Genomic DNA, 209 nt, shown 5'->3' with positions numbered 1-209 from the left:
TGTGTGTGTGTGTGTGTGTGTGTGTGTGTGTGTGTGTGTGTGTGTGTACATCTTAAATCCCAGCATTCAGGAAGCAGAGGCCAATCTCTGTGCACATTCGAGACCAGACATCCAGGGCTGCACAGAGAGACTGTATTTTGAAAGAACAACAACAACAAAAAACCAGGCAAAACAAAATACTAGGTACAAAACATACATAAACATCTTGT

The sequence above is a fragment of the Grammomys surdaster genome, unplaced genomic scaffold (genome assembly GCF_004785775.1).
Source record: "Grammomys surdaster isolate TR1022 unplaced genomic scaffold, NIH_TR_1.0 100, whole genome shotgun sequence".
NCBI lineage: Eukaryota > Metazoa > Chordata > Mammalia > Rodentia > Muridae > Grammomys > Grammomys surdaster.
This window is presented reverse-complemented; position numbering follows the sequence as displayed.